At 45.1% G+C, this 8,733-nt stretch overlaps 1 protein-coding gene across 1 annotated transcript in view; it reads left to right on the top strand.

Moving 5' to 3' along the window:
- Positions 1-356: 356 nt before the first annotated feature.
- The window catches only part of RALYL (RALY RNA binding protein like), a 786,844-nt gene continuing 778,467 nt past the window's right edge, over positions 357-8,733 (top strand). Inside the window, exon 1 of the mRNA XM_061122884.1 lies at positions 357-478. The gene's annotated coding sequence lies outside the window, so the exon portion shown is untranslated. The remainder of the gene's footprint in view (positions 479-8,733) is intronic.

Genomic DNA, 8,733 nt, shown 5'->3' with positions numbered 1-8,733 from the left:
GACAAGCTTCCTAAAGCCGAGAGCAGGTGGAGAGATCCCCGCGTCGCCCTCACCTTCACAATCCACGGCTCGGCCACCTGGGCTCCGGCGGGATGCGCCGCCGCCTCCCTGTCCTCTCTCGGCCGAGGTTCCCCCCACCTCCCCCGGAGCCGTGACCCGGGCTCTCCGCTCTCCCCCGCGCCGCCCCTCGGACTTCCAGCTCCGGCCCGCAACTTGGGCAGGAGTCGGGCCAGGGCCTCTGCCGCGGGGCAGGGACCTCCCCGTGGCGCCCGGAGGCGCGCGCGCGCGCGCGCGGCCGAGGCCGACCATGCCCGGTCCCCGAGCGAACGGACGATCGGGACCCCCGCCCGCGGGAAGAGACCTGGGACCCGACTGCCTCACGCGGAGATTTCGTTTTGTCTTTCCAACTGCCGGCGTGCCTGGCGGGAGAGATGCCCTGCGTGCCACTGGCAGTCAAGGCCCCTGACAACGCCCCCCGGTAGCGCGCCGAGCCAGGCTCCCCGAGATCCGCGAGGGGGACGCGCAGATCCGGGGGGCGGGTGGGGAACCGCAGAGGCGAGGGCAGCTGGGGAGGGATCGGGCGAGAAATCCGGGGTTGCGGGGGGGCGCAGTGGGTGCGTTCTATCGCGCGTTCACAGTGAAACTTCTGGAGAGAGGTTGGCATCTCTCCGCAGGTGACCACCCTGGCGTGGAAAACAGGCGAACAGAGGGAAGCGGCAAGCGAACAACAAGTTGGAGGTGGGCGGCAAGTTGGTGGCCTCCTTCGGGGCGTGCAATCGGCGACCCCCAGCTGCCCCAGGGCGCGCGCTCCCCGCCGCGGGCGGCGGTGCCCGGGCCTCGCCAGCCGCAGCCGGCCCCGCGCGGCGCCCCCCTCTCGCCGGCCCTGCGTGTGCGTGTGCGTGAGCCCCGCGCCCGCGTGAGCGGCACCTGCTCGTCCGGACTCACAGCGGAGCCGCCTCGCCGGGAGCTGCCGCTCGCGGGCGCCGGGCTCCGCGCTCCCAGCAGCCGCCGCCGCCGCCGCGGGAGTGGGACTCGGCGCGCCCCCCCACTTGGCAGCCCGGGTCCCCCCCGGCCGTGCCTGCGAGTCAGCCCGGCTCCGAGTCACGTGTCAGTGCCCGAGGCAGAGACAGAGAAACACGCGCTCCAGTCCTTCTTCCACCGCCATACTGTATTTTATCCTAAATCTCATTTTTATTCCAACATTTTACTCCCGTTCGGTGAGTACCTTCTCAGGGGCCTTCTTGTCCTCTTCTTCTTCTTCTTCTTCTTCTTTTTTGGTTTTATTTTTCTCCCCCCTTTGTTTTTGTTTTTTTGTTTTTTCTTCTTTTTCTTTTTTCTCCACTTCTTTGATTATTGTTTGCATTTGGGAAAGCTGGAGGAGCATGGTTTTGAGCCTTTTCCTGAATCCAAGTTTTTCTAGCATGCGACGGTTCTGTAGACGAGGCGCTGCGTCTGGGAGTCCGCGGCGACGGTTCCCGCGAGGAGCGACTCCCAAGTCCAGCAAAATGTGCAACTGGTTTGAAGGAAAAAGCGATGTGAAGTGTGGTGCCTATTTTTCCCCCCCCCTTTGTAAAAATAAAAAAGCATGTTTCTAACTCTTTTTTTTTTTTTTTTTTTGCATACCCTTTTTCTGATAAGATTTTTGTATAGGTGGGATCTTGTGGCAGTGTTTACAAGTTTGTGGGTTTGCGATGCTGGTACAAACCACTGAGCAAAGACATGAATTTTCTTAATTTTTTTTTTTTTTTTTTTTTTTTGTGCTCTTTTTTGGAAGCCGGGGAGAACAAATTCGTTTTTGTTTTTGTTTTTTTTTCCCTCCCCTACTTGTTTTTGAGAATGATAACATGAAACTTTTCTTGTAGCTGGTTCCTGGGATTATTTTTAAGCAAATAATTTTTCCCTCCTTTAAATTAAGTGTGACTTTTGCACATCTGCCTTTAAAAAAAAAACCCCGATACCATTTTATGAAGGATATCCTGATATCTATATATCTATATTATCCCTTCTTCCTCCCTCTCCTCTCCCTGTAAATCCATTTTCAAATGATGGCAGTGGAAGGTTTTTCTGGAAAAAAAAAAAAATGAAGTGCGGTTTGGTTTCCTTGCCAACGGAGGATGAAGTGAACAGCTGAGCAGCTCGCGCAGAGCAGGTACTTGGTCCCTTTGGAGGCGTTTCCCGGGTTTGCAACGGCAACTCTCGTCCTGGCAAAGAAACGTGTGTGTGTGTGCGTGTGTGCGTGCGTGCGTGTGTGTGTGTGTGCGCGCGTGTGTGCGCGTTCGCGGCCCGGGGCAGCGTCCGAGCCCGCGGCGGGGAAGCCGCACCGGGAGCCGGGGGAAGCCCGGGTCGGCGCCCGGCCTGGGCTGGCTTTTGAATGAGCGCGAAACGCCGCCCCTCGGTCGGCGGGAGGCGTCTGCGCCCCGGGCGGCGCCGGGCGGCCCCGTAAGTTCTCCGAGGGCCACTTGCGGAGCCGGAGGGGCGCGGGGCGCGGGCGCGGGCCGGGCCGGGGGCGCCCGGGAGACCGCGGGACGCAGCGGCTGGGCCGCGTCCTCTGGAGGCGCCGGCTTCAGGCCGAGGGCCCGGGCCCAAAAGCCCAGCAGATCCCGGGGGTGGCTCCCGATCGCGCGGCGCGCGCTGCTCCTCTGCCCCGAGTCAACCACGCACTCGGTTGTCCCTGCCTGTTTTGCCCGTTCGCTCGGAAGCTGTGGCTTTCTTCCGCGGTGGTGTCTTTGGAGCTTTTCTTTCCGCGGGGTGTTTCTTGCTCTGGTTTTAAGTGCCTGGCATCTTCCAAGGTGGAGGAGATCGCTACTTTCCGTGATGCTCAGTTGGGTTTCCAGTTGAGGATGAAAGCGCCAGTTTGCATGCATGAGGCTACACCCATAGGATGGAGTGTTAAAGGGACAACGTATTGTCCCCCCCTTTTAACCACCTGATGGTGGTCGCTAAGGGTTTCCCCCGAGAGCCGGGCAGAGGACCGGGCTTGGGGTCCGTGACTGTGGTGACGCGTTCGCTTGTGTTGGTGACATTGCATGTGTTCTGTGGAGTTTGTATGTTGCGATCGTCGCGTTAGGTTCCCGGGGTAATCTAGTACTGCTTCTTGGAGATGTACCACGGTTGGTAATAAAAAGCTTTCTCTGTGCTTAACACAGTGACAGAATCTGTTGGAAAACGTGCTGTCCAAACAAATTTTGTGTTATACTTTAAATCTTAAAGTCTGGAGGCCATTATTTAAATGATTTGATTCTGGAGTGTAGAACTTGGATTCTGTTAAAATAACTACGAGGCGAGTGGAATAACTTACTTCTCAGATTAAGTTTTATTCTAGGTTATCTATAGGCATAAAAACTAAATCCAACATACAGAAGAGTTCATTACAAACATGTTAATGACATACGCTATGGCTTTTTTCAAGCAAATATTTAAGTCTCTAAGCTCAGTTTGTGGAATGAGGTTTTATGCCTGTGTTTCTTTCCTCTTTGTGGTGACGGAGGAGTGCAAGTCATCATTTATCTGTAGCAGGTTAAAAACGATCATAACATCTAGAAAGCTATGTATTTTTAAATTCATAATGTATTGTCCCATTTCAGAGATCTTTGAATGTAGCAATGTGTTACTCTTGTATGTAGGGTAGCTTTTCTCTGTTAAGAAAGTCCTGTTGCATTTATATAAAAAAGATAGTTTATGTCCTGTGTGTGGACCTCCAGACTTGATATTCTGAAAGGCATAGTTCTAAGATTTGACACAAATATTATGTAATAAAGCTTTAATTTTTTTGGGGGGTTGTGGTAAACATGCTACTAATATATAGTCTTTCATGTGGTTTAAACAGGGAGCAAATCATTTAAGATGCCACTTGCAACATTCTGTGTTTTTTAAATCACTTTTATCATAATAATATGTAAGTAGAAATGCTCATTTATGTAAAAATACAAGACAATGCCTGTGTATATTTCTTTGTAGACACTGTACGTCGTCTAGTTCTTTTAGACGAGAGAAACAGTGAATGAGCAAAAAAAGCTTGAGTAATTAAACCATAATTTTCATTAAGAGGATCACTTGCTGCCCTAAGGTGGGGTAACTGTATCTTAAGGCCGGTACAGAATGCAGACAGTACTGTGTGATATTTCCAAATGGGATTGGAACCCTAATGGGATGGAAGATATTCATAAGGTTTCAAGAGAGAACAGATATGTAGTTGTGCTTTGAATCCTGCAAATAAAGGTCATGCTAAGAGCCTTTAGTCGTCTTAGGTTTTCATTAAATATTGCTTGTTCAGTATACTACATACTTATGTTAAATTTCTATTACGTTGAAATTTTGAAATTTCCTCCTCCATAAATTATGCTGGGGATTCTACAACTCTGTGTTTTGGTTTAAAATCTTTGAATATGGCTTCCAAGATTTAGCACCGCCTACTGGTTTCTCATGGAAAAATAATATTCTTAAATTCAACAAGCAACACACTTTGATTCTGATCAACTTAATCATGCAGATTACTTTTAATTGCTTACTGACAGCAAAATAAATATTTTGCTGCAAGAGAGAGGGTTTGGGGTGAAGGTAGAGGATGAGGGAAAGAAGACACATAAATTTAAATTGGCTACTGGACCACCAACTGACTTTAAGTATTTGATTATCTGAATGCTACAAATAAATAAATCACACATTTAAAGCAGCCTTCTACATTTGCTAGAACTTTACTAGGAGGTGCCAAAATTTGGACATTTTGAAAATCCTGGTTTACTGCATTAACTTTACATTGTATGTCCCACTCTTTAACATTGTAGAGAAAGAAAAAGCCTAGTTGGAGTTCTTTCTTGAGTGTGTGGTCTGTCCAAGAATTTTTAAATGAAGAAATTTTAATCATAAAGATAGACATTTAATTGTTTCATATTTTTATCCTTACATGATTATAAGCTAGCAAGGAGCATGCTAATTCTTTTCTTAGTGTGGATGAAGCAGCCACAGTGTGATGCTGATATATATAAGGGGGAAAGGTTTCAAACACATATTTATAAAGACACGCTTCTAACTACAAAAGATATATTGCTTTTTTTTTTAAAAAAAAAAGATAGTTTATTTTTTATAATTGTAATGAAAGGTTAGTGGTTAAAAGAGCTACCAAACTTGTGCAAACCAATGATGCCATCAGAATGTGAAAATAACAGGATACAAAAATAATGCACTACATCTGATATACAAAAAAATTATATTTTCCTAGCTAGAACAACCACGTGCTATGTGGATAACTGTTTCTTAACTAAAGCAGTTTTAAAGCAGCTTTTTAAAAAAGAAGCTACTGAAAAAATGTGGAGAAGCTCCCTGTATCTGAAAGCATTTGACTGGAGTAAGAGTGTGGTCATGCTTTGCTTACTGTTTACTGATACTGTCAGCAACTAATTATACAGTGCATCACATCAAATAAAACTCCACACTGGAAGAAGTCGATGTTCAGAATGGTTTGCATGCTAAAAGGGAAATATTTTACTTACAGTTTAATTTTTCCTCCTCTCTGAGTTTTGAAAATTTTATTTTCTAAATGTAATTATCTGTGCCTTAAAAAAATACAGCTCTTTTATTTCTTTTATCACATTGCCACTAAGAAAATTCTATTTTGTGTATAAAAAACTAAGGTAATGATGAAGTGTATTCTTCAAGTTGTCTGTGGAGTTCTGCAAGAAATTAAAATCTAATTAAAAAAAATTCCTTACTGGTCTGAGGTTGTTGTTATTATTTTCTTATTGTTTCATTATTATTTGCTACTTCTAGTGACATGCACAAATACCTTTCCAACCCCATTTTCATAATTCAGTATGACGTTTTAATAAATTTCACTTGCTGACAGTGGGGCAACAAACTTTCATGTTAGTGACAAGGACGTTTTCACTGCGATGTGATTTTGAGAACAAGAATTATTGAAGAAAATGTAAGTAATAATTTGACTTTGGAAAGTTCCAGAAACTAGTTACATATTTAGCAAGTCTTATAAAAATGCCTGTTATCACTCTTCTATTTATCATTAAATTTTGGCAGGTAAAATATGTACCTCTAACCCTTGTTGCCAGCTTTTAGTAGTCTTGCTTCTTCCTGAAGCTTTTTAGATTTTCAAGAAAATATTGGGGGAGGTTCATTGTTTTGTTAGACTCACGTTAAATAGCACACTGACATTGTGGAAAATGGATTTTGTGCTTTTCTAATTCTCCCATAAAATTAAAAGTCTTTCACTTATGATGCAGTTATTCTGGGGCTTCATTCTGGCAAACACAGAGTTATTGATTGCTTTTTTCTTTTCATTCCTAGACAGAGAGGGGGTAGTAGGAGAACTTCAGTTCATTTAGGATAAATGTCTTCTTGACTGTCTCTGGAGACAGTGAAGCTGGGGTCAGGACTGCAAGATTTATTTCTTGGGCCATGTAGAAATCTAAATGGAGAAGAGAATTATAGCAGAAATCAGGGGAACCCTACCCAGCTTTTCTGAAAGGTGCAATGAAATGCATCATTGTGTACCTTCATACTTAAGAAAAACTGGAGATTTTATTTGCATCAGTATGTTTCATAAAATCGCATCTGACACATCAGTTTATCTACCTTGCTTAGAATAAAGTAGTTGAATATTTTGTCTAAATTTCAACAGTGGAAATTAATTGTGTTCCTACATCATCCATGTATTTAGACAAGATATTTATACACATTTTGATAGCCATATGCTTGGTTACAACAGGAGCAACATATTTTTGAGTCAGTTTGGAAACTTAACAAGCTGGAGTGGGAAAGGCTATTTTCCACTAAATCAAGAGAAAAGGGAAAGAAAAGTAGGACTAACACTTCCTGAGGTCTCCTTCCTTTCCATGAGTAGGTAGGTGATAGCATCACTATTTTACATTTTGGGGGAAACTGAGTCTTGGAGAGATGTAATTTGCTCAAGTCTCCATGGGGACTGGAGGGACAAATGGTGGGAATGTCTGAATTCGCACTCCGCGGCCCTGCTTCTGTGCAGGGATGCTCCACTTGCGAAGATGGACATCTCTGTCTGTTTCTTCTACTCAAGATAAGACAGCTGCTGTCTGTGTGTTCTCGGCGCGTTATTTTAGATGGCTGTATTTTGGCACGTTTTCACTACTGAGCGCTGCAGTCAGAAACCCCAGAAAATTTGCAGAAAGACTCTAAACTGGTGCTGAAAGGGTGTTCGAGTGACCGGCGTCAGGCAGCTCAACAGGACCGCGGGTTTTCTGAGCAGACCCCGTCCGGCCGGCCGCGGGAGGCACTCACGCCCTGCGGTCAGGACCGAGCAGGTGGCGCTGTGGCCACAGTGCTTGTGCCGAGGTTGTGGGCAGACTCTCGGCAAATGTTTAGCCCCAAGTGCAGTCTCTATTCTTGAAGGTTTTGTGGGGTGATGTGGAAGATTATTCTTTTACACAAGGAAAACTGAAGAGCCAGTTCCTTCATGACGCAGCACATCTATAAACATGGGTGTCTCCTGCCTACCAGCGTCATCTCCACCTCAGCACTGCACTGTGACACACGCTTGTGTCACGCTCATTTTATCTGTTTGTTAATAAAACACATACAACGGCAAGATGTTATTTCAGGATGCTGTTTTTAATTGCCTCTTTAGATGTGTGAAAAAGGGTTCCGTTATTAAATAATCTCCTTGGAACTTGAAAAAAGTGAATATTTTTCAGTAGAGAATGGGAAACAAACTATAGTGAAGGCAGTGTGAATGAACACGATGAAATGGATTCCAGAGTCGGTGATCAATCGACTCATCCACACACTGGATTTGGAGGCCAAGGTGAGTGGGGGGAGGGAGGGAGGGAACTATCAAAAGCAGCTTTTGAGTTTTAGAATGAAAGAAAGCAGGAGAAAATAAGAATATCTAGGAGACCTGATTTGCTTGGGGGTGGGAGAATGGTTCCATTTTGGACGTATCACTGATATGAACTTCCAGTATTAAGCTGGATAAAATGACTGATGTGCAATTGAAATTCGGATCTAGAGCTGGAAAATATACTGAAAGCTAGAAAAAGAGGGTACAAGATTATTGACATTAAAATTTTAGGAGGCAAACATATGGGAAACACCTGTGTTTTCCTGAGTGGGTGTAAAGGAGTCTGCTTAAGGGCAGACAAAGAAAGAGGATAGCCATTGAAGCTTAGGAGTGTGTGTGTGAGTGTGTGTGTAAGTGTGTGTGTAAGTGTGTGTGTGAGTGGGAGTGTGTGTGAGTGTGTGTGTGAGTGGGAGTGTGTGAGTGTTGGTGTGTATGAGTGTGTGAGTATGTATGTGAGAGTGTGTGAGTGTGTGTGTGAGAGTGTGTGTGTGTGCGTGTGAATGTGTGTGTGTGAGTGTGTGTGTTGTTCAGCAAGGCTAATACTGTGTAGGCTTGAAAGAAGGTGAAACCTGAGAAAAAGGCCCTTGAATCTGTGGTTAAAATCCATTAATTTTAAGAAGAAACCCAATGAATGATACATATTAGACTTAAGTGAGAAAGCTTGCCATGATTCTGGATATGGTTTGACATGTCACATCAGGAGGTCAGTTCCCAATACCGTATGTCACATTCGTGTGTGTGTGTGTGTGTGTGCATTTGAAAATGTAACATGACTCAACAGGAAGATCAGTAAGAAGATTATCTGCAACTAGGTAAATTGATTTTAAATTACATATAGAAGAAATTTTAAAAAGCGAGAGTAGCTAGGATAGCTCAGGAAAAGAAAGGTAAAGAGGGGTCTAAGCTGT

Source organism: Dama dama, chromosome 21 (genome assembly GCF_033118175.1).
Source record: "Dama dama isolate Ldn47 chromosome 21, ASM3311817v1, whole genome shotgun sequence".
NCBI lineage: Eukaryota > Metazoa > Chordata > Mammalia > Artiodactyla > Cervidae > Dama > Dama dama.
This window is presented reverse-complemented; position numbering and strand designations above follow the sequence as displayed.